The 26,411-nt window shown below is 37.2% G+C and overlaps 1 long non-coding RNA gene across 1 annotated transcript in view; it reads left to right on the top strand.

Annotated features, from left to right (window-relative positions):
• The first annotated feature begins 13,656 nt into the window (after positions 1-13,656).
• The window catches only part of LOC132540242 (uncharacterized), a 38,254-nt gene continuing 25,499 nt past the window's right edge, over positions 13,657-26,411 (top strand). Inside the window, exon 1 of the long non-coding RNA XR_009551449.1 lies at positions 13,657-13,724. This is a non-coding gene — a long non-coding RNA (uncharacterized LOC132540242). The remainder of the gene's footprint in view (positions 13,725-26,411) is intronic.

The raw sequence follows: 26,411 nt of genomic DNA on the forward strand, positions 1-26,411 counted from the left end.
TCATGATATTGAGAGGGTTAGATTTTTTTATTATTATTATTTATTTCTGAAGGTTGCATGAGAAAATTTATTTGTTGACAACTTATCTTCACTTGCTGCTTTTATTTGGTAGTATTCTCCCTGTGTGCCAGTGCCTATGGGGGACTCCTGTTTTTAAAAGGAATTTGGTGATAGTAAATTAAGTTCCACTTTGCTGACATTGTCTTAATTAAATACATCTGCATAGAAATAATTTTCAAATAATACAGCATAACAAGACGGGCATGCAAAATACAAGCATGAGACTCCAGTGTTTCAGGTTCAGTCCCAGGTACCACTATAAGCCAGAGTTGAGCTGTTCTTTGTTAACAATAGACAAACAGTGGTGAAGCAGGTCTGAAGGTGCCTACCTTTCTCTCCCCTTCTCTGTCTTTCCCTCCTTTCTCAATTTCTCTCTGTCCTATGCAATAAAACTGGAAAAATGGCCACCAGGAGCAGGTCCTTGTACTTTGTATTATATGTGCTTAACTCAGTGTGCCACCACCCAGCCCCCAATTTGTTTCATTTTGTATGCAAAGCTTTATAGTTGAATCATATGAAACTGATGATGTTCAATGACTTCTTACCAACAAAAGTTGCAATATCATGTTTCTATACATGGAATAGTTAAGATTCTGAAACTAAACTTAATATTCCAAGTAATTGATCTGGGACCCATATCACAGCCTTGACAAACCGTGTAACAGTTTATGCCTCATATTTTTAACTGTAAAGTGGTAAGTGATAGTACCAATTTCATTGGGCTTCTGGAATAAACTAATATAGATGAAAATTTATGAGAAGCTATAGTGCTGTTACTGTGCTAACTGCAATGGTTATTATTTTATTTATATAATAATGATTTATCTACTATCAATTTTTCAGTATTGTAGTTACTTTATAAATATTTGTACAAAGACAAAACTGATTGGGGGTAGGGCAGTAGCTCAACGGGTTAAGCGCACATGGTGCGAAATGCAAGGACTGGTGTAAGGATCCCGGTTCCTCGGCTCCCCACCTGCTGGAGGGACGCTTCACAAGTGGTGAAGCAGGTCTGCAGGTGCCTATCTTCCTCTCCCCCTCTCTGTCTTCCCATCCTCTCTCCATTTCTCTCTTTCCTATCCAACAACAATGACATCAGTAACAACAACAATAATAACCACAACAACTATAAAAAACAACTAGGGCAACAAAAGGAAAAAAATAGCCTCCCGGAGCAATGGATTAGTGGTGCAGACACCAAGCCCTAGTAATAACCCTGAAGGCAAAAAAAAAAAAAAAAAAAAAAGAAAGAAAAAGAAAAAACTGATTAAAAAAAACGTCTTCTCATATATGTCTGAACACAAAGCAATTTTAATTTAATTTAACTTTAATCTAACTTAATCTCTATAGCAATAATAACATTCATTGCTTAATTTTCTCGTTTTAAAAATTGCAAAATTTTAACTCCTAATAAGTAAAAGGTCTACTCTGGATTGTAATCCAAATTAGCCTATTTGTCACCTGCAGATTTTGACTCTCCCTCCTTCTAACTAACTGTAGATTTCTCAGTTTTCAGCCTCTGGCCAGTCTCTGCCATACTTTAATGCCTGATGAGTTTTCTTAACTGGAGTTTTTTAGCAGTCTTTGAAATTGAATAAGAGACTTATTTAATGACTGTCTATTAGCCCAAGACAAATTCTATATTTGTCTGCTAACCTCTTATACTAGGATGATTCAATTCACGAATGAAATTATGGACACGACTGAAGGAAATTTGAATTTAAATTATATTATTTCTAGAACATTCCTGTCCACTTTAAAATTAATAGCAATCGGGCTTTATAATCTGAATCCCAGGTGCTCCTTATTTAATCTACTTCCTAAATCCAGGATTTAAGAGCAATGCTTCCAGACAATGATTTATAACTATGAGAGTAGTTCAGTCGTCCCATTTCTATACATAGCTGAGAAAATGGGATGGGATTCATCAGATGGATTTTAGAGATCATCTGGCCAACTGCTGTCAGTTTACACACAAAACTCAGAATAATGTTTTATTGGGTTAACAGAGTATGAGAGATGAACTATAATTAGTACTCTGGTGATTGCTCTGTAGGTCATATTTGCTTTTCAAAGGATAAAAAAGATTGATTCAGATTTAAAATATTGAAAATTTCAGTAGAAAGCACATTTATTGATAGGCAGCCTTCAGATTCTTTTAAAACATTTTTTTCTTTATTATCTTTATTTATTTATTGGATAGAGACTGTCAGAAATTGAGAGGAAGGAGGAGGTAGAGAGACAGTGAGACACCTGCAGCACTGCTTCACCACCTGTGAAGCTTTCCCCCTGCATGTGAGAACCATGAGCTTGAACCCAGGTCCTTGCACATTGTAACATATGCGCTCAACCAGGTGCTCCACCACCTGGCCCCAGCCTTTAGATTCTTAAGATGAATGAGGGAGGCAATATGAAGGACAATGTTCTGGTAACATATGAGCTGGAAAATACACGGCGGTATACATCATTTACAGAAACTTCAGGGTATGTCTTAAAAATCCAGAAAAACAAAAGCACTTATATTTAAAGTTATATATATATATATATATATATATATATATATGTGTGTGTGTGTGTGTGTGTGTGTGTGTGTGTATTATAGATAGACTATGATAAAAATAAAAAGAAAGTTATTTTCTTTTTGTATTCTTTTTTAAAAATAAAATTCAAACCCAGGGAATATAAAACACATATTTTATCATCAAAGCACCTCATTAGGTGTTGAAAATACCTAAGAGCAACTCAATTTTTTTTAAAAAAAGAATGTAGACATTTATAGCAAGATATCATGACACTTAAAATGTGTGTCTACATCATAAGTATCAAAAATATTCACTTAAATCTTTATTGACTCTCGTGAACTAAATGACTGTTTCTCAGCTTTTGATATGAATGATAATGAGATGTAATCATGTATCCCACTTCTGTTTGCTTTATTTCTGTGTGTCTGTGTTTGTGTTGTTTTGTTTGTCTGTTTTTAATAGTTAATACTTTCACATCTGAGACAGCTATAGGAGGTGGTTGTCCAGAAATCAATTGTCTGAATACTAAGGATATAGGCTAAGTATTGGGTGAGAGAGTGATGGATTGTCAGGAAAAAAGAGGCCATCACAAATCATCTGAAAAAGACAGATGGATTTTCCATTAACTGGGAGAAGCTGGTGGCTTACAAAACCTAGGAATAGTGTAGATTGAAGTTTTTTTTGTTGTTGTTTGTTTTTTCCTCTTTGTGTCTAGGAATATAGTTTTCTTTTTTAGGCATTTTGAATCTCTCTGTGACTTAAATCATACTTGTCTTTGGTAGCATTATTTTTCATTATAAGGTTTATGCTCATCATAAAAAAATTGAAAAAAATCTTGGAAAAAAATTCCAAATCATTTATATTCTTACCCTTTAAATGATCTCCGTTTACATTTTAGCATGCTTTCTTTATGAATAAATTTTATATAATTGAGAACAAAACACATGTGCAGGTTTTGGTATCATTCTTTATGAAGCTGAATAAATGTTTCTCAACAACCGCATTTTTAAAAGTGTGCCTCATTTTAGCATAAGATTGTATATGCATTTATTTAATTTGTTTGCTTTGTTATTGTGATTAGAACTGTAGTAAATCGTTGCCTATGTGGCCTACATCTTTCCTTAGGATAGTTAAATATTATTTTTAGGCTTTATTTGATGAAATTGAGGGAATGAGAAAAGTCGAAGCACTGGAACATGCAATGTGGGTATCAAACTTGGGGTCTCATATATGCAAATACTGTTCTCTATGCACTGAACAGCTAGCTATAGGATGTGAATATTTTTAATTGTCTTGATAGATGTTAAGTCTCGTGAGAGATATAGAATCACGTCTCTCTTGACAGGTGATAGCAATCTACTCCTTAAAGTAGTAAGTAAAAGATCAGCCAAGTTAGTTAACTGTAAAGAAGCAATGTAAATGGATCTGAGCCAGGACCTGAGCTAGGAGTAGGCAGGGTGCTGCCAGTACCTGAGGAGAGAAAGAGGCTTGAAAGAGAAGTATGGGGGTTAATATCAGGATTGTCCTTGTCTGGAGTGTTGTTTTTGTTCTGAACTCTGATTATAGAAGGGATGATTTTCTTTTATGTCATTTCTATTATGTAGTAATTATATGTTACATAGAATTAAGAATATAAGGTATACAGAAGTTTTCCCCCAGTATATGGTTTCATTTTACATAACTATAGTATCCAAACCAGGACATTGAGATTGGTATAATCCAGCTGCAGAGTTCTATGTCTTTCATCCTGATTACTGCTACCAGTCAAAATATAACATTATTCCATCACCACAAAGCTCTCCTTTGTGCTAATCCCTTGCAGTTACTTACATGAATGTCCCTCCCACCAATGATCCCTCACCTCTGACAACATCCTTATGATATGCTTATGCATGATTAGTATGAGGACTGCTGACAAATACAGTAAAAATAAGTATGAATGAGCTCATCTGGTACTCATGCAGTGGGAAAAAAATTAAAGCATGAACTGCTTTCGACACAGGACACCTTCAAATTTGAATGGAGATGTAGTCAAGAGTGAAGCATGGGACTGGAAAGATAGCTTACCTAGTAAGGCACACACTTTGTCACACATAGAGACCCAAGTTTACATTCTGGCATCACATGGGAGGTACAATGGTACTGGAGGAAGCTCCAGTGCTGTGATCTCTCTCTCTTACTTTTTTTTTTTTTTGCCTGCAAGGTTATTGCTGGGTCTCAGTGCCTACACCAGAATCCACTGCTCCTGGAGGATATTTTTTCCTTTTGTTGCCCTTGTTGTTTATTGTTGTTGTTGTTATTGCTGCCATTGTTGTTGGATAAGACAGAGAGAAATCTAGAGAGGAGGGGAGGACAGAGAGGGGGAGAGGGAGATAGACACCAGCAGACCTGTTTCACTGCTTGTGAAGCGACCTCCCTGCAGGTGGGGAGCCAGGGGCTTGAACCGGGATCCTCACACTGGTTCTTGTGCTTTGTGCTATGTGTGCCTGACCCCCCCCCCCCCCTTTTATCTATATCTCTCTATCTGTGTGGAAAAACACCCTGGGAGTGAAGCCAATATCATCCTGATACCAAAAACACACAGGGGACACACAAAAAAGAAAACTACAGCCCATTATCTCTGATGAATATGATGCAAAAATATTGATACAAACTCTTGCCAACTGGATACAGCAATATCATAAAAAGATTGTACATCATGACCAAGTTGAATTTATCCCAGGGATGCAAGGCTGGTTTAGTATATGTAAATCGGTAAATGTGATCTCAATAGATGCAGAGAAAGCCTTTGACAAATCCAATATCTGTTCATGATAAAAATGCTACCAAAAATGGGAATAGGTGAAACATTCCTTAACCTAGTGGAGTTCATATATAGCAGACGTACAATGAACATTATACTCAATGGTGAACAACTGGAAGCGTTTTTACTTAGATCAGGTACTAGACAGGGCTGCCCATTACTACTCAACACAGTGTTGGAAGTTCTTGCCATAGCAAGCAGGCAAGAACCATGAATGAAAGGGATACAAATTGGAAGAGAACAGGTCAAATTGTCACTATTTGTAGATGATATAATAGTATAATGGATTAAATTTAGCTGCAGAGAAGGTCAAGTTTTGTTTAACAATATATCTCTGACACATGTAATAATCATGGGACCATGTGGTTAATAAATATTTGAACAAAAGCCAGACAATGTTTCTTAAATAATAGAGATTACCTCTGTTATGGGATGAATTTGAAGCTAAACTATTGTTTTAACTGTAGTGATCTAATGCAGCTGGACTCACTGATCACCGTCCTTCTCTATGAGATGAGTCTATAGATGGATTTTTCAAGTACTTCCTCTCAGGCTTTATTAACAGGGAGTCCTTGGAAGCTTCTGTTTTCCGGATTCATTTAAAAAGTTGGACATCAGGGATCGAGTGGTGGTGCACCTGGTTAAGTACACGTTACAATGCACAAGGACCCAGGTTTGAGCCCCTGGTCCCCATCTGCAGGGGAAAAGCTTTGCGAGTGGTGAAGCAGAGCAGCAGGTGTCTCTCTGTCCCTCTCCCTATCTCCCCCTTCCTACTTGATTTCTGGCTGTCTCTATCCAATAAATAAATAAAGATAATTAAAAAAAAGTTGGACATCATGAAATTGTGGTTTGCTTAACTGTTCTGTGGTAAGTGTTCTGGAACCAAGGTGAGTTGTAGGATTCCGATAGGGATACCTAGCTGTGGTTTGCTTCATTGCCTCTTAAATAATGGAGTGAACATTATTCTCAACTCAGGTTAAGGAAACTGCAAAAAGGATGCATATGTTTCTAGGTGTGAAAAATCTAAGATAGTCAGATAAAGAAAAGACTATGAAAGTTGGATAAGAGCAAGAGACTGGCCCAATTAATGATGGCCTGTTTGGTCAATATCCACCTGATCATCTGGGACCTTAGTTAGGGAATCCTTGGATTCTCATACACATATGATGGGCCTTGACCTCTAAAAGGTCCCTCTCTCCACTACCACTGATCACTTCCATAAGGAACAGCATCTTGTGGGCCATCCCAGGACCTTGGTTCTACCATAAAGCAAGGGAGGCTGGGGATATCCTGCCCTGCCACTTGAAAAAGACTGGTGCTGAAATGAGTATAGCCTGCAATGTTCCTCAGATGTGACCATGAACTTTGTGATTTTCTCTCAGCTGTTTAGACATTATCCTTTGTTGAGCCGAGACAGAGTTAGGTTTTGAGGATCTGTCTTCTTTGGGCCTTTTTGCTATGCTGTCCTGCTAATTTGGTCTAAATGCAATCAATTGCAGAATTTATGATGCCTTCTTTAGGCACTTCAACCACTATTGAGCACTTTGACTTTGAGTTATATGATTGCTCCTTGTTTGTGGATACATGTACACCTGTATCCAGTACCCTAAACCCTAGCCTATTCTGGTATCTGTTACTTAGTTAAATGAGATGTCATCTAATTGGATGTAGGTAGTTCCATGTGTTAGGAAACATCTCAAAACCTGGAGAGAATTTTCCTTCTGTCATGTTTAGCGTTGTCCCTGTGTGCTGCGAAGGCTCATCCATTTGGCCTGTCATTGGCAAGGATTTCTTATTATTCATGAATTATCAGGATCCAAAGTAGGATACAGATATTTCTTTATTTTTACCTGAAATAGTCCTTTCTGTTTATGACATATATCTCATAGGATCTGGGTATCCCCTCTCCATTTGATTTCTTTTTCCCTTACCTGTTCCCTTGTTTTCTCTATCAATCTTGTTCTAATATTATGTGTTTTTATTGGCTAGATATATCTCACACTTGTTTTTGCATTTCTCAAGAAGTACAAATTACTAGACAAATAAGCACCATCTTGTTGATATCCAGCAGCTTTTGTAGAAAAATTTCTATAAATAATTAAGTTTAAGGATACCCTCCTGGGAGCCAGGTGGTGGTGCACCTGGCTGAGCGCACATGCTACAATGAGCAAGGACCCAGGTACGAGTCCCTGATCCCCATCTGCAGGAGAAAAGCGTCACGAGTGGTGAAGCAGTGCTGCAGGTGTCTCTCTGTCTCTCTTCCTCTCTGTGCCTCCCCCTTCCCTCTTGATTTCTGGCTGTCTTTATCCAATAAACAAAGATAATACAAATTTTTGAAGAAAAAAAAAGATACCCTCCCCACCAAGAATGAGATTAGGGAAGAATAATAAAATGAAATAGGTATATGCTGAGCTCCTTATCTCCAGCACTGGTTAATTGAGATTCTCTTCATGATCCATTAGCAGTTTATCATTGCTACTTGGTGTTACTTCTGACCCTACCAAATCCAGTGACCATTCTGTTCTCATGCTATGTAAAAATAATAGTTTCACCTCTGTATTTTTAAGTATACATTTTATAGAACCAGTTATCCTTTAAATCTCTTGCTAGAGCATAAACACATGAATTATCTATGACTACCTTAACAGAAATTTGTGTTTAACAGTGAAAGTGTACTTGTAAAGGCAGAAAGGGACACCATACATGAATGTGCCAATGAACTTTACTGTTGAAGTGTCTTTGTAGACCTTTGAGAGCCACTAACATCACGATGTCATGATATTTAGTTGCTTGGAAAAACATCTGAGATTAACTGCCTGAGAGTATTGCTCTTATTCTTAAGTGAGTTATTGTAAAAAAAAAAAAAAAAAAACTATGTGGTAGGCTGTTTACAAGGAAGAAACAGGATGCTGGAATAAATGCTTAAGAAATAAGGCTTCCAGAAACTGTGCTCTTAGGGTTTATTGGCTTTCTCAGAAGAAAGAAATTATGCAAATATAAGTTGTCTATTCAAAAGTCTATTTAAAGTAACCTCCAGAAGTATTATGTAGCTTTTGTTTTAAAAACATAATAGTATATAAAATGTACACACATACACACTCATTTCTATTTAGCTTTTGTCCTTTCTTTTTCATAAGGAGTTTATTAAATTGTTTTCTGATATTTACTTTTCTGTCTATGAGTCCTATATCTTTGGAAAAGCATATCTCTGGACATTTTCAGAGTTCTATACCCCAAGAAACTGGAATACATATTCCTTTCGAATCTACATGGAACATACTCAAGGATGGATCACATTCTAGGCCACAAAGGCAGTACTAACAAATTCAAGAGCATTGAAATCATCCCAAGCATCTTCTCAGACCACAATGGAATTAAACGAACACATAACAACAAACAGAAAACTAGTGACAGTCCTAAAATATGGAGACTCAACAACACACTGCATAAAAACTACTAGGTCAAAGCGGAACTCAAGGGAGAAATTCCAATGTTCCTAGAATCAAATGAAAATTATGACACTAGCTATTAGAATATTTGGGACACAGCTAAAGCAGTACTTAGAAGGAAATTCATAGCCATACAAGCACACATTTGGCAACAAGAAAAAGCTCAATTGAAATAACTTCACTGTACCTTAGAGACTTAGAGGAAGAGGAATAAAAGAAGCCTAAAGCAACCAGAAGGACTGAAATCACTAAAATTAGGGCAGAAATAAATAACATTAAAAATAAGAGAAACATGCAAAAGATCAATGAAGCGAAATGTTGGTTTTTCAAAAAACTAAACAAAATTGACAAACCATTAGCCAGACTCAATAAAAAAGAAGATTCAAATATGATTGTAAATGACAGGAAAGATATCACAACATACACCACAAAAATCCAAAATACCATGCATGCCAACTATGTCACTAAGCTGGAATTCTGAAAAACATTCCAAAACTGAACTGAAGAACTAAAAAACATGAATGGACTAATCACAGACATATAAATCAAAACAGTTATTAAGAACCTTCCAAACAATAAAAGGCCAGAACCAGATGGCTTTACAAATGAATTCTACAAAACCTCTAGGAAACAGTACCTCTACTTTTAAAGCTTTTTTTAAAAAGATTGAAGAAAAAGGAATACTCCCTTATACCTTCTGTGAAGCCAACATCACCTTGATACCAAATATAGCTAGGGATACAACAAAAAGGGAAAACTTCAGACCAATATCTCCGATGAACATAGATGCTAAAAGTACTTAAGTTTTCAGATGAGTAAACTGATTGAAATTTAACATTGGGCTTAAATTGTTAGTGCATATCTATTACTAACTTTTTTTTTGAGATATTAAATCACTTATAACCTTAGACCTTAGACCAAGGAGACCAGAACCAATAGAGTATGAGGGTAATGTTTTCTAGGAAGTTTAAGAGAGTTTTCCTCACTTTAAAGAAAATTCTATAACACGAAAATTGTTATATCTGGTTATTTTTCCTAAAACTGGTGTCTTAAGGTAGAGTTAATGTGGAGGACAAGTGGTTTGAAAAGAAGAAAAAAAATTGGACTATTGAATCAAGGAGTATAGAGATCCCACTCAGTTGTGGAAGCTTAATGTTCAAATGCATGGAGTTATATTAAGTTCTCCCCCCACTCCTTGATTGGTTAAGGATGAAAACAGGAAGTGATTTAACTGAGTCTTGTTTACACTACATTAAAATTGTAGTGCTGTGGCCTCTTTTCTCTGTTTCATTCCTTCTGAAAAAAAGTTTTTAAATAAGTGATTTGCCTCCATAACATTCTCAACGATTTTTTAATAGCTACATTGCAAAATGAATACTATTCTTTGAATATGATGATCTGAAAAGGAAACATCAAAGGTATATTCTGTTATAAGTTTTATTGAAGTTGGCACAATTAGCACATTGTGGTTCCTTGTCCTAGACCAAAGTACTTTCATATTTTATATGACTGCTAATAAGTCACAACTGGTTCAATTTATTCTTCCTTGACTCACAAAGTTATGTTACTTTCTTGACTTTCTCTTTTTTACAATTATTTTACTAGCTTTATTTACTGGCTAAAGACAGCCAGAAATCAAGAGGGTCATGAAAGAGAGGGGGAGAAAAAGAGAGACATCTGTAGCACTGTTTCACCACTTGCAAAGGTTTCCCTCTTCAGGTGGGCTCAAATCTGGATACTTGAGTATTGTAACATGTGCACTCAACCAGGTATGCCACCACTTGGCCCCCTGGCTTGATCTTTTTTTTGAAAATTTATTTTAATTTATTTATTATTAGACAGAGACAGAGGAAATTTGAGATGGGAGGAAGAGATAGGGAGAGAGGTAGAGAGACATCTACACCTTGAGCATTATTAAAGCTTTCCTCTATAGGTGGGGACAAGGGGCTTGAACCCAAGTCCTTGCACACTGTAGTGTGTGTGCGCTTAACGAGGTGCTCCACCGCCTGGCCCCCCGACTTGGTTTTTAAACATGATGTTCTCATCATTTATTCTTCCACTCTCTTGTCTATAAAATCCTTCTTTAACTATCTGCAAACAAATCAGTTCCCCTACTTCATCATTGAAATCACTTTGGAAATTTAAAATAAAGAGCAGCTGATTCTCTCATGCTTGGATATTTTTGTAAGATATTCAAATTTTATAACAAAAGATACATTTACATAAAGCCATTTTCATGTAATTAAAATTTTAAACTATTATCAAATAGGTAGGTATATTGTTTCTCAAAACACTAACATCATATTTATTTTCATCTTATTCAATAGAAAACATGTAATGGTGGTCCGAGAGGTGGCGCAGTGATAAAGCTTTGGACTCTCAAGCATGAGGTCCTGAGTTCGATCCCCAGCAGCACATGTGCCAGAGTGATGTCTGGTTCTTTCTCTCTCCTCCTTTTTTTTTTATATTTATTTTATTTATTCCCTTTTGTTGCCCTTGTTGTTTTATTGTTGTAGTTATTATTGTTGTTGTCGTTGTTGGATAGGACAGAGAGAAATGGAGAGAGGAGGGGAAGACAGAGAGGAGGAGAGAAAGACGCCTGCAGACCTGCTTCACCGCCTGCTAAACGACTCCCCTGCAGGTGGGGAGCCGGGGTTCAAACCGGGATCCTTATGCCGGTCCTTGTGCCGGTCCTTGTGCTTTGCGCCACCTCCACTTAACCCGCTCTGCTTTAGCCCGACTCCCCTTTCTCTCTCCTCCTATCTTCCTCATTAATAAATTAAAAAAAAAAACTTTAAAAAAAAAAGAAAACATGTAATACTTCAAATTTGAGATAGATTAAAAAAAAATTTTTTTAATATTTATTTATTTTCCCTTTTGTTGGTTGCCCTTGTTGTTTAACATTGTTGTGGTTATTGATGTCATCATTGTTGTTGGCTAGGACAGAGAGAAATGGAGAGAGGAGGGGAAAACAGAGAGGGGGAAACAAAGACACCTGCAGACCTGCTTCAACGCCTGTGAAGGGACTCCCCTGTAGGTGGGGAGCGGGGAGCTCGAACTGGGATCCTTACTCCGGTCCTTGCGTTTTGCACCACGTGCGCTGCGCTACTGCCTGACTTCCTTGAGATAGATATTTTCAAGAATAGTAAATACCTGTGGTTTCATTGTGGTCAAATACAGTATTCATTTGTATTCCTAAATGTGAAACATTTAAAAATTAATTTATATAATTATTTTTTGAGATGTATAAGTTGAAGGGTAACAAAATATCCATATATTTTCAAGTTCTGATTTAATATGTTTTCTGGTACATTTTTTTCCCACTATAATTCATGCTTCTTCGGTGGCACTGATTATCTTGCATTGTTTTCTAGCTCTAACTTCCCCACGTTTTTTTTTTTAACTTTTATTTGTTTTGGGATAGAACAAGGAGCCTTGCACATATACAATTTCACTGCTACGAGCCACTTTCTCATTCAGACAGAGATAGAGAGGGGAGAGACACCGCAGCATTGAAATTTTATTCCATTGTAATAGCACCTCTCTTGGGAGGCTGGACTTTGAACCTGGGCTATGAGTGTGGAAATACAGCACCCTACTTAGTAAGCGATCTCTCTGGCTCAGTATTATTCTTTTAGGTAAGGTTGTCTCTATTTGCAGAGCATTTAAGAAAAATGAAGAAAAATATCAGGGATTTGGGCCATAGCTAGCGGCTAAGTGCACGTGGCACAAAGTGCAAGGACCTCTGTAGGTGTAAGAATCCCTGTTTGAGCCCCCAGCTCTCCACCTGCAGGGGAGTCGCTTTACAAGCAGTGAAGCAGGTCTGTAGGTGTCTATCTTTCTCTCCCCCTCTCTGTCTTCCCCTCCTCTCTCCATGTCTCTCTGTCCTATCTAACAACGACAACAACAATAAAACAATAAGGGAAACAAAAGGGAATAAGTAAATATTTAAAAATGTATCACACCATAGTAATTTAAAATATTTTTTATTGAGGGCATTGCTGCTTTACAGTACAATCACTGACATATGCATACAATTACATTATGCAATAGGCTCCCAAAGTTTTGTTCCCGCCAGCTCCATCCCGAGTAATTTGCTTTTGTGCAATACACCTATGTTCAGTCCATGTTTCATTTTGTGGTCCCCCTCCCCAAATCAAGTAGCATATTTTTAGACAAAGCAATGTTATTTTGTCTCTAAATGATTTCATAGTTTCATTTTTAACTAAATAAACAAACAAATAAACAAAAACAAGGATTGCTTTTGTGGGTTCAGAATGAGTTGCCTTATCTTTAATACTTTCATGTCTTTCTCCACTCCCCCTTCTTTTTTTAACATAAACCAGACTTCCTGAAAATTTAGATTGTGCCCATTAAAACTGAGCTGTACTGTTAAATAAACTGGGGAAATGCTACAGGCTATTGTTCCCTATTGATATTAGTGAAGTACATCTTCATATAAATTGAGTCAGAGAATCGCTGTCTTAAAGAGATTTTGTTTCACCCAGCCTTTAATCATAGGACCATTTCTTTTCTGTCACAGCTGTGAATATACCCTGGTGCTAATGTTTCGTTTAACACTCTTAAGGAAATCTTTTCCTAAATAAGTCTTTCCATCAATATGAAGTACCACTGGAGCTTCTCTAAGGGAATATAACTTGTATAACCATTGTATTATTTTTTTACACGCACACACACACACACACACACACACACACAGACGTTTTAATTGGGAATTGCTGTCACATGTTGTCATGGGAATACTTGTTGACAAAGCCATAGAACCACATCTGATGTCCTGGTCCTGAAAACACGGAAACTTGAGTGGCTATGGAGTTTTTTCACCAATTAATTGCATTTTCTGTCTCTGACTTCATAAGATGGGAAAAGGTAAGATTTGTATCTTCTTTTCAACTCTATCAATTTTTACTGAATATCTTAATTATAGAGGTGGAGAATTAGTCAAACAATTAATGTAAACTGAATGGTAATGATTATTTCAACAAAACCAAGGGGCTTTTCCTTTATGCTAGAGGTCATTTTTAAGGCTCCCTACCACTACACACACACACACACACACACACACACACACACACACACACACAATTGTTATAAGCAAAACATTCTAAGCTTGACTGGAGATGGGAAACAAAGAACATAATGCCAAAAGCTGACCTTCTTATAGCCTTGAGATTCTGAAGATGTGATGTGTATTCACACAAGCTGTCATTAGATGATCTATTGCTTGTTAAAGAAAGAGTCTATTTTCTGACCCCAATTCATTCAATCCTGGAACAGTGTTTCACATTAGAAATTTTAAATTGACCTATCATGTTACCATTAACTTCCTCTGTATATATATATATATATATATATATATATATATATATATATATATATATGCTGTTTCTTAGTTTATTTCAAAGAAAATACTTAGGTGTCCAGTATCCTTTTTCCCATTAAAAAAGCATGTCATATCATTCACTTTTTCCCCCCTCTGTGCTTTTCTTCTCTAATGTTAACTATCCCTTGAGAGAGGTTTTACATTTTGAGATTCATACTCAATAAGGATGTTACTAATGCCGTTTGTAAATTTTATTTATTTATTTTTATTTTTTGTTTTTAACTAGACAGTTGTGTGTCTGAACAGTGCACTGCTCTGGCATGCTTGGGCTGGGGATCAAACTCGAGGTTTCATGCAAGCATGTCCTAACAACTGTCTCCCTGGCCCCTAGTGAAGCATTTCTCTGAGAATTCTAAGTGTCTGATTTTTAGAGATGTGTTTTGAAGTGAATCTTAAAATTAGAAAGTATATCCCAAGATTTGTTTTTCTTTTTAAATTTTAAAATATATCTTAGGTGTTAAAGTTAAAGGCACAAAAAATAAATAAATTGAATTTAAAGAATTTAATTTTGTCTATTTACCTTTTAATAATTTTGGATATACAATCATTCATTTATCTTACTTATTTTCTTAGTCACTAACTCATAAACATTTATAAAATTTTGATTTTTTTCAAACAAAGTTTCTATTGTAGTTGGTTAGATATGCTGCCTCTATTGTGACTTCAAATACTTCAACTCTTCTTCTGCTGGAATTTATCATGCATTTTTTGCCCCTTAACCTTTGTACCTGCCATTTTGGGATATAAAGACTTACCTTTTAGTACATAATCAAAAGGTATGTTCTAATCCCACCTTTTTGAATTCTGTTGTTTCATTTCAATATTTTATAATATTATCTTTGACATTTCACTTTTCCATATAATTTGATACTTAGTATTTTTTTAATTTTAATTTAATTTTATTTATTTATTCCCTTTGGTTTCCCTTATTGTTTTATTGTTGTAGTTATTAATGTTATCATTGTTGTTGGATAGAACAGAAAGAAATGGAGAGAGGAGGGGAAGACAGAGAGGGGGACAGAAAGACACCTGCAGATCTCCTTTACCACCTGTGAAGCGAAGCCCCTGCAGGTGGGGAGCCGGGGCCTCAAACTGGGATCCTTATGCACGTCCTTGCTCTTTGTGCCACCTGCGCTTAACCCTCTGCACTACCGCCTGACTCCCTATATATAGTATTTTATAATTTATTTGTAAAATATTTGTCTTCCTGGTTACATTGTTACACAAAGTCATAGATATCATAAATTCCTATTCTTTAATCTCCCATAGCACAGAGAATACAGCAGATACAAAATTAAGTCTTGTTTATGGACCTTTTTTATTTGTTTGGGCAATGCAAAGTAATTTGAAGGAATAGACTTACTGTCAGAATAACCGAATTAAAATATCATTCCTAACAATTATTTTGGATGAATTGCTTAAATAAAAAAAATGCAAATAAAGACAACACTTTACTCAGATGAGAACATCACACATCAGAAAGGAAAGAAACAACAAATATTAGAGAGGCACTAGGGGTAAAAGAACACTTTTGCACTGTGGGTAGGAATGTAAATTGGTCCAACCTCTGTGGAAAGCAGTCTAGAGAACTCGCAGAAGGCTGGAAATGCACCTACCCTATGATAATACTTCTGGAGATAAATCATAAGAAAACAAACACATCCATCCAAAGAGATCTATCTGTATATATCTATGTTCACAGCATAACAATTTGTAGTAGCCAAACTTGGAAACAACTTAGATGTCCAATAGAATATGAGTGGCTAAGAAAGTTGTTATGTATATAATACATATTTTCATATCTGATGATATATCTGTATATATATACAGATATATCATCAGATATAAAGTGATGACTTTACCTTCTTTACCTCATCTTGGATGGAGCATGAAGAAATCATGTTAAGTGAGATAAACTAGAAAAAGGGTGAATGAGATGATCTCAGTCATGGCCAGAAATAAGAACAGAAAAGAGAAATACAAAGTAAAACTTGGACTGATTTGGTATATTCCACCAAGGCAAAGGACTCTGAGGAAGAAGGACAAGGAGAAGGGTGGGGGGCTCTCAGGTCCTGGTATGGACCTGATGATGATGGACCTAATTTAGTGCAAAGATTGTTTTGTAGACACCTATCATGGCAGGATGGGAAATTGCACTCATCTGCCAACTACTGTACTATCAACCATTAACCTCCCCCCTTAAAATTGTTATTTGTTAAATGAGGCTACTAAGGGACCCCCCCATATACAAATATCATATCAGTTTATTGTGGGAAATGACAAAGTTCATGTGAAATATATTACACAGTGGTGCCAGATATTGTAAAATATTAATGAATAGCAATTGAATTATTAACAATGCAGCTAAAGCAATATAATTTTTTATCTATGTGAAATTTAACTGTTAAAATTAATATTACTATAAAATAAACAAGAATAAATAAACTAGGTAGATTAAGTAGGGGAAAGCATGTGTAAGAGTTCAAATTCAATACTTCACTCTTGGTAAGTCAAGCAAGTAATACCTCTACTGTAGAACAGAGGGAAGCTGTTCAGTAATGTCTTAGGGAGTTGTGTTAAGTAGTAACACTGATCACACCTCTATCAGTTCAGGGTTAAGGCTCGATATTATCTATGTAGTTCATGACTTCTGTATTTGGAAGTTAGAGAAGAGTTCAGATGATGTTTTCCTTTTTGAAGCACCTGCTCTTCATTCATAAGAATTTATCTTTGTGGTATGAACCTCTGTCTAAATAAATTAAGTGTATTTTTTTTATTTTCATGAGACTGATATTATAGAGACCAGACTCGGCTCTGGTTTATGGTAGTGCTGGGGACTTAACTGGGGTTTTTGGAGCTTCAGGAATGAAATTCTTTTTGCACAATCATTGTGCCATCTCCCCCACCCTATGTCTAAATAAAACAATCAATTTAAAGATCCTACTTTAAGATCTTTGAAACATATATACCCTCAATTGAAGGCCAGAAACAACACATAATTTGAGTATCTTCATCAGGAAACAAAGAAATCAGAAATTTTATTTAGTTTTTGCCCCTAGCTAGTTTTAATTTCTTATCTGGTGACATTTTAAAAACTACAGCCCAAACAGGGGAATTGTTATTCACTTTGACAATGATCTGAAACAGTATGATCGATTTCATTTTTCAAAGATTGAGCACTTCATCTTCTCATTTATCTTGTAAATACTACTCTTGATCACAAACACAGCCTTCCATATAATTAGGATTTTGGAGGGAGAGTCTATGTTTATATTTGGTTATATACTGCTTTTGAATTTAAAAGATTTGTTAAAGTTCTCTCAGATGCTTTTGGGAATTTTCTTTTTTTTTTTTTTTAAATTATCTTTATTTATTTGGTAGGGATCACCAGAAATTGAAAGGGAGAAATCTGGATAGTCAGAAATCAAAAGTGAGAGCTAGAGACAGAGAGACACCTGTAATACTGCTTCACCACTCGCAAAGCTTTCCTCCCGCAGGAACTCAGGTCCTTGCTCATTATAACAACTGCACTTAGCCAGGTTTGCCACCACCCAGTCCTGGGAAGTTTTTTTTTCCCCCCTATTTTCTTTTTGAATAAAACAGCTTTACTTATCCATGAACCAATCATAGAAGTGTTTGAGGATGAATAGCAGATCTCCTTGGATGACTTTATGAAAACATAACATAACCTCCTTTTGCTTTTGTGGCACTGGAGAAATAAGAAGGTAGTGCCTTTAAAAAAAAATAAAAGTTGGGAGTTGGGTGGTAGTGCAGCGGATTAAGGGCACGTGGCACAAAGCACAAGTACCAGCATAAGGATCCAGGTTTAAGCCCTTGCTCCCCACCTGCAGGGGAGTCACGTCACAGGCGGTAAAACAGGTCTGCAGGTGTCTATCCTTCTCTTCCCTTCTCCCCTCCTCTCTCCATTTATCTCTGTCCTATCCAACAGTGATGACATCAACAACAATAATAATAACAACAACAAGGCTAAATCAACAAGGGCAACAAAAGGGGAAAAAATAGCCTCCAGGAGCAGTGCATTCATGGTGCAGGCACAGAGCTCCAACAATAACCCTGGAGGCAAAAAAAAAGTTGTTTATAGATAATAAGAATAATATACTTTAAGTCTTTCCTTAAATGATAAACTATCTCTATTCATGTCAAGTTTTAGTGAAATGAAGTAATCAAAATAAGATAAGCCAATACCCTCACAATCTTCATTGATTGTGTGCGCATATGTGTGTGTTTCTGTGTTTGCAAGGTGTAAAATGTCTGTATTGTGCTGAGTTGTTCATCTTTTGTCATTGTAACTTAAGGTTTCTTTGTCCATGAAAGAATGATGTTTAAAGAACCTGTATCTCTACATGTCAGTAAGTTCTCTAAAAACATCTTCAGTAAACCATCAAGTGAATAAATATGTAAACTTAAATTTAGGAATGTTGCTATCTATTTTAGTGTGAAATACTTTGTATAAAGAAGATGATGAATAAATATTTGTCAACTGATTTTTCTTTTCTTTTTTATTTATTTAAGAAAGGAGACATTAACAAAACTGTAGGATAGGAGGGGTACAACTCCACACAATTCCCACCACCTGATCTCCATCTCCATATCCCATCCTCTCCCCTGATAGCTTTCCCATTCTCTATCCCTCTGGGAATATGGACCCAGGGTCCTTGTGGGTTGCAGAAGGTGGAAGGTCTGGCTTCTGTAATTGCTTCCCCACTGAACATGGATGCTGACTGGTCGATACATACTCCCAGTTTGCCTCTCTCTTTCCCTAGTAAGGGGGGGGGGGTCTCTGGGGAAGCAGAGCTCCAGGACACATTGGTGGGGTCGTCAGTCCAGGGAAGTCTGGTCGGCATCATGCTGGCATCCAGAACCTGGTGGCTGAAAAAAGAGTTAACATACAAAGCCAAACAAGTTGTTGAACAATCATGGCCCCAAAGGCTGGAATAGTGCAGATGAAGTCTTGGGGGGGTGGTTTACTCTCTTCAGTCTCTTGTGTACTTCTGCTTTCAGCTATATATTTTTCCCTGGTTTATGAACATGTGTGAACCTATGCTCTATCTCAGGAGACCTGGTCTATATCTAGATTTAGGGACTTTATTGGGGAGTGGACCACCTGTAATGGAATTAGAGAATACTATGAAAGGAAAGGTCTCACCTGAGTGATGAAGCTGAAGGGTTGTCATTCCACTCCTGAAGTCTCTGGACACAGTCTGAAGTGAAGCATGCTGGGGTGACACTTGTTGTGTTGATTAGGTTGTGATCGGCAGATGCAATATTATTTGATATGAATTGAGAGAAGCATGCAGGAAAGTGGGACCCACCCTAAGGTTCCAGAACTGGGGGAAATATGGCTTTATAGTGGAAATATGAGGTTCCTGCTGTCTTAGGGTTTAAGAAGACAATGGATAGTTATTGTTATCTCATTATTTGGTAACTGGGTTAACTCTGAAAAGTCCTTTTGTTAGGGTTTGCTGTATAACACCCAGCAACTTGTATATAGCAGTGCCACTGGTTGTTTCTGTTCTCCCTCGTCTAGGCTTTTGAGAGAGTCAACATATCAAAGACTCAGCCTATGTATTCAAAAGACTCGGTCTGTGTTTTAAAAAGTTCTAGACATATGATCAACTTTTCCCCTCTCATATTAATTGAATAGTGGTTTATATGACTACACTTTAATAGGAGTGTACATAAACACCATTTCCACCACCAAAAGACTGTCCCATCTCACCCAACCACCCACTCCCATCCCCCACCCCCAAAAACCAGTTTATAAAGGCCTGAACGGTTTTTAGCTATTCCCATAATCACATCTATGTTTTCATTTTATAACTCTTTAATTTTATAAAAATAAAGTTTTTGTCTGATATTTAGACTCATTTTCTTGTAAATTTGTATGACCTACTATCCTATCATAGAAAATTGGCTAAGAAAGGGAAGTCTTAGATCACCTCATTTTCCTGTATGAACTTTATTGACAACATTGATATTACGTGGGAAACTTGTCTGAAATGCTAACTCCGGGGGCCGGGTGGTAGCACAGCAGGTTAAGCACAGATGGTGCAAAGCCCATGGAATGGCATAAGAATCCTGGTTGGGGCCTCTGGCTCCCCACTGCAGGGAGGTCGTGAAGCAGGTCTGCAGGTGTTTTTCTTTGCCCCACTCTGTCCTTCCCTCCTTTCTCTATTTCTCTTTGTCCTATCGAACAACAACAGCAATCACAACAATAACAACAAAAACAACAAGGATAAACAACAAGGGCAACAAAAGGGGAAACCAGGAGCAGTGGGTTTGCAGTGTAGGCGCTGAGCCCCAGTGATAACCCTGGAGGGAAAAAAATGCTAAGCAACAGGAAAGGTAACATAATAGTTATGCAAAGGACTTTCATGCCTAAAGCTCTGAAGTTACAGATTCAATTCCAGCTACCAAGAGCCAGAAATGAGCATTGCTCTCCTCCCTCCCTCCCTTCCTTCCTTCCTTCCTTCCTTCCTTCCTTCCTTCCTTCCTTCCTTCCTTCCTTTCTTTCTTCCTTCCTTCCTTCCTTCCATCCTTCCTTCCTCTTTCTTTTCTGTGTGTCATTCTCTCATAATGTGTGTGTGTGTGTGTGTGTGTGTGTGTGTAAATTTGCCAAATTGCAGGTCCCACCTCTAAACTACAAAATTAAACTTGAGAGGTGGATCCAACAACTGATGTTATTAAAATTCACTTTACAGAGGGGGGTGATTTAATTGGGAATGGTTGTTTAGTTGTCACACATGTACAGTTTCTTATCTCTGCATGATAGGTGCCTGCACTCCTTACCCACAACCCACTTGACACCTCACTCTACTGTAGTACACTGCATTTCCAGCCCAGCTTTGAAGTTTTCTGTCACCAAGCCTGAAATATTAATCTTCCAACTCCAATAATCTGGTGAGGCATTTCCTAACACATGGGACTACCTTGCTCCATTTTAAATGGCACACTCTCTAACAAAGTTATAGACCCTAGATATAGGCTAAGGCCTAGGAGGTTTGGTAGATAAATACATATAACCAGTAAGTTAGGGACAACTATATACCTCAGAGGAAAGGTGCTGTGGTTAGACTTAGACCTAGTTAGCTCAGCAAGCAAGTAGAAAGGCCTAAAGAAGTCACCATAGATTGTTTAATAAAATATTTTTTACTTAGGCCTAGGCATCCTCATCTCATAATCCTCTACTTCACTTCCTTCAGTCATTCCTTCTACTTAAATAACTACAAAAAGTACATATCTCCTAATTTCTTTTGACAGTATCAGCATTATTGTCACCTATTGATAATTTTTAGAAGAAACATTGTATACAATTGGTCAAGAGATATACTGGCTACACACACACACACACACACACACACACGATATATATAAACTAAGGGACAATTACTGTCCCTATGACAGACTAGATTAAAATCATGACAGTACATGCAGTATAATTAGCATAATTTAAGGTTAACTTTGACTCCACTAAGTCCTAGGTATGTTTCCTTCCTAATTTGAGGACAGACGCCACAAGACTAATTTGGTATGGATACAACAAATAACACTGAATGGTTTAACAGCTGGAAAACGTCTAAGCTCCTCAGATAATGAAAGGACTACAAAAGCTGGATAAAGGCAAGAGACTGGCCCAATTAATGAAGATCTTTTTGTTCAATACCAGGCTACCCTATCATCTAGATCCCTATTCAGGGGATCCTTGGATTCCCACATAGATATGCCCTAAACCTGGAATAAATGTAATATTCCATCATTACATTTCCATCAGGACCATCATCATAAATCCTCTTGTGAGCTTCTCCATGATCTTGTAAATGTCAGGAGAAGATAACCAAAGAGCTATAAACTCCAGTTTTATCAGGATCCAGAGAGAGAAGAAGGGGGAGAGGAAATAAAGGAAGAACTCTCAAAGGTAGTAGTTGTGACTTAGGAAGAGAAGGGTAGGTCTATAGGAAAAAAATGGGCAAATATATATCAATATAGAAATAATAGTCAGGGGGCCAGGCAGTGGTGCACTTGGTTAAGCACATAATACATTAAGTGTGCTAAGACTTGGGTTTAAGCCCCTGGTTTCCACCTGCAGGAGGAAAGTTCTACAAGAGGTGAAGTAGAGCTGAAGATATCTCTCTGTTTCTCTCTCTCTCTCTATTTCTCTCTCCTTTCTAAATTTCTTCCTGCCTCTATCCAATAATAAATAAGTAAAAATTAAAAGAAAGAAAAGAATTAATAGTCAACCCATATCTGTGACTGTGGGAGAATTACTGCAGTTTCTAATGGAGGGAATGGGGATGTACAACGCTGGTGGTGGGAACTGTGTGGAATATACACCTGTTATCTCATAATTTTGTAAATCAATACTAAATCACTATTAAAATAGAAAAAGTGCTCTTAAAATTATTCTGAGACTTAGCTAATTTAAGAATTGATAATCATATATAACCTCTCTTTTTAAATTTTTTATTATATTTATTTATTTATTTATTGGGTAGAGACAGCCAGAAATCAAGGGGGATAGGGTGATAGAGAAGGAGAGAGACAGAGAGAAACCTGCAGCATTGCTTCATCGCTCACAAAGCTTTCCTCCTGCAGGTGGGGACAGGAAGTTCTTTTTTTTTTATTTAAGAAAGGATTAATTAACAAAACCATAGGGTAGGAGGGGTACAACTCCACACAATTCCCACCACCCAATCTCCATATCCCACCCCCTCCCCTGATAGCTTTCCCATTCTCCATCCCTCTGGGAGCATGGACCCAGGGTCATTGTGGGTTGCAGAAGGTAGAAGGTCTGGCTTCTGTAATTGCTTCCCCGCTGAACATGGGCATTGACTGGTCGGTCCATACTCCCAGTCTGCCTCTCTCTTTCCCTAGTAGGAAGGATCTCTGGGGAAGCGGAGCTCCAGGACACATTGGTGGGGTCTTCAATCCAGGGAAGCCTGGCCAGTATCCTGATGGCATCTGGAACCTGGTGACTGAAAAGAGAGTTAACATACAAAGCCAAACAAATTGTTGAGCAATCATGGACCCAAAGCTTGGAATAGTGGAGAGGAAGTGTTAGGGAGGTACTCACTGCAAACTCTAGTGTACTTCTGCTTTCAGGTATATATTTTGCAGTAGTTTATACATATGTGTGAAGATATGCTCTCTCTCACAGAAACTGGTATATATCTAGGTTTTGGGACTTTGTTAGAAAATGAACCACCTGAGATGAAATTAAAGTATACTATGAAAGGAAAGGTCTCACCCGAGTAATGAAGCTGAAGGGTTGTCATTCCACATGTGAAGTCTCTGGACACCGTCTGAAGTGAAGCATGTTGAGGTGGCAATCGTTGCGTTGGTTAGGTTGTGGTCGGCGGATGCAATATTATTTGATATGGATTGGGAGAGGCATACGGGAAGGTGGGCCCTATCCAAGGGTTCCAGGACTGGGGGATGTAGGGGCTCTATAGTGGAGATGTGACGTTCCTGCTGTCTTAGGGTTCAAAAAGACAATCGATAGTTAATGTTATTATCACATTATTTGTTAATTGGGTTAACTTTGAAAAGTCCTTTTGTTATGGTTTGCTGTACAGTACCCAGTATCTTGTATATAGCTGTGCTATTGGATGCTTCTAATCTACTTGGTCTAGGCTTTTGAGAGAGTCCACATATCAAATACACAGCCTATATATTAAAAAGATTCAGTTTGTGTTTTGAAAAACTTTGAGACATACAATTGTTTTTCCCCCTCTCAAATTAATTAACTAGTGATTTATATGACTACATTTTGCTAGGAGTGTACATAAACACCATTCCCACCACCAAAAGACTGTGACCCATCCCTCCCACCGACTCCCACCCCCCACTGGCCCAGGAAGCTGCATGTCTATCCCTCACCACAGGGTTTTTACTTTGGTGCCCTACTTACAATTTGGTCAGGTCCTGCTTTTAGTTTCCCTTTCAGATCTTCTTACTCAACTGCTGTTGTTGAATGGGATCATCCCATACTCATCTTTATCTTTCTGACTTAGCTCACTTAACATAATTCCTTCTAGCTCTGTCCAAGATGGGTCAGAGAAGGGGGGTTCATTGTTCTTGATAGCTGCATAGTATTCCATTGTGTATATATACCACAGCTTTCTCAGCCACTCATCTGTTGTTGGGCACCTGGGTTGCTTCTAGGTTTTAGCTATTATGAATTATGAATATAGGAGTACACACCTCTTTTTGGTTGGGTGTTATGGAGTCCTTGGGGTATAAGCCCAGGAGGGGAATTACTGGATCATATGGAAGGTCCATGTCTAGCCTTCTGAGAGTTTTCTAGATTGCTCTCCACAGAGGCTGTACCAATTTACATTCCCACCAGCAATGTAAAAGGGTTCCTCGGGACAGGAAGTTCTAACATGGGTCCTGTGCATTATAACCTATGAGCTCAACCAGGTAGGATACTACCCAGCCACTCTAATCTCTATTTTACTATAATGAAACTGAGATTGGTGTTACCTAAGCTTTCATATCGCACATGATTTCAAGTACTACCTACTACTTCTGAACTCCAAATTAGTGTGTCAAGACTTCTCTCAAGACTCATACTGCCAACTTCTTCCTTGACACTTCTACTTGAATGTTACATGTAAAATTTACAGGTGCAACCTCTAATTTCTGCAATGTTATACGTCTCAGTAAATGTGTACTCTTTTGCCCACCTGTTCTATCAAGAAACTTGAGGATCTTCTTTAGTACTTTTCCATCATTCTTCTTTATTTAATTCAACAAAACATTTATTCTACTTCTGAAATTGCTCAGTATCATTCTCTCTACTTCTCAGTTGCTTCAAATTTGGTGATAGCTAGTATCATGTTCCCTTTTGCTTCTTTAGTCCCTCTTTTTATCCTTCTGGTATTGTCTTGAGGATCCACAGTGATCTTTAAATAGTGGCATGCCAACTCTGTGTGTAATAATTTTCCAATACACTTAGGATAAAATAAGAAATACCTCAGAATATTTATAGAGGAACCCAGATCCAATGACCCTATGTAGTTTATCTAATTAACCCAATGCTTTATTTTTAATGCTTAGTCATTGCAGGCTCTTTCTAATTCTTGGAAGTAATATTTTTTGACAAATATTCTTTCTATTTTGAAAAGTTTTCCTTCTTCTCTGTACTCAACCCCTCTCTACTTTCCATTATCAACCAATAATACATGGTCATGCTTGATGGTGGCTAAAATGATAGACAACTAATGTTTTAAGAAATAATTCTGCTGGTCTTCACTCTTAGACAAAATTTCCTTAATAGCTTACAGGCAGTGTCAAATATATATATATATATATATATATATCTTCCAACTGTAAAATTATAAAACTAATTAATGTGCAAACTATAGAAATACTGATTTAAATGTCCCTTTCTCAGAGAGGCCTTCTCTAATTACCAGTTCCCCTTTGTAGAATGTGTTAAGAACTTTGCTTTGAGTTTACTGTACTTATTTATTTATTTGCCTCCTGGGTTATCACTGGGGCTCGACGCCAGCACTATGAGTCCATTGCTCCTGGAGGCTATTTTTCCCATTTTGTTGTCCTTGTTGTGGCTGTTACTGTTGTTATACCCATTGTTGCTGTTGGACAGGACAGAGAGAAATCTAGAGAGAAAGTAGATACCTGCAGCCCATCCTCCTATTGTACTTACTCTATTTACATGAACATATTTAATATTATTCAGCCCTGCTTGACTATAAGCCTTATGAGTAGAAAAAAAAAATGCTTCCTTTATTTGCTTCAACTCCATCACTAAATAGTGTCTGACATTTCTTTGGTTGATGTTTCAGAAACTATTGTTGACTAAATTAATAAAGTAGTTTTATAAGGGTTTAAGACTAGCATATAATAGAAGTCAACCCAAAAACAAGCTCATGTGACTTCTCATTCTTTTTTTCTATGTTTTCTTTGTCTAAGAATGTTAGAATGTGGAGAAGCCAATCAATATCTTTCAGAACTTTCACATCTAACCATATATAGTTCTAATCAAGATTGGTTTCATCTGATAGAGGATTACATTAGTAGACTGTGAGTTCTAATCTTACAAGTAGCAGCCCCACAACATATGGGTACATACTGCTTCATTTCTGGTTGTTAAATTCTAGATTGGTTCTAATGTCTCCTGAGAATATTCT

The sequence above is a fragment of the Erinaceus europaeus genome, chromosome 9 (assembly GCF_950295315.1).
Source record: "Erinaceus europaeus chromosome 9, mEriEur2.1, whole genome shotgun sequence".
Classification (NCBI taxonomy): Eukaryota; Metazoa; Chordata; class Mammalia; order Eulipotyphla; family Erinaceidae; genus Erinaceus; species Erinaceus europaeus.